Source organism: Penaeus monodon, chromosome 28, assembly GCF_015228065.2.
Source record: "Penaeus monodon isolate SGIC_2016 chromosome 28, NSTDA_Pmon_1, whole genome shotgun sequence".
Classification (NCBI taxonomy): domain Eukaryota; kingdom Metazoa; phylum Arthropoda; class Malacostraca; order Decapoda; family Penaeidae; genus Penaeus; species Penaeus monodon.
In genome coordinates this window covers 27499517-27499820 of record NC_051413.1, presented here as the reverse complement: position 1 = coordinate 27499820, position 304 = coordinate 27499517, and positions in this window count along the sequence as shown.

Here is a 304-nt window from a genome sequence, read left to right as displayed (position 1 = left end):
ATCACAGGAAGAGGACAGGCGAAAAGTAAAAAAGCAAAAATGCAAAGAGGCAAGGACAGCGGAAGGCCGAGAGAGCGAGTGAGTTTTGCCAACCGAGGCCCTTTTTCCGGTAAATCCGTGGAACATTTTAGGACATTACCGTTAGGACCACCTAACCGTGCACCAACTTAGGGAGAATCGACTCTATTGGATAATCAATCTTCTGGACGAAAAAAAAATCTAAACTCGTTCAATATAGATTGTAGTTGGAGGAAAATTATGGCTTTGGTTCGATTTTTTTTCTCTGTCAGTAATGATTACGTTC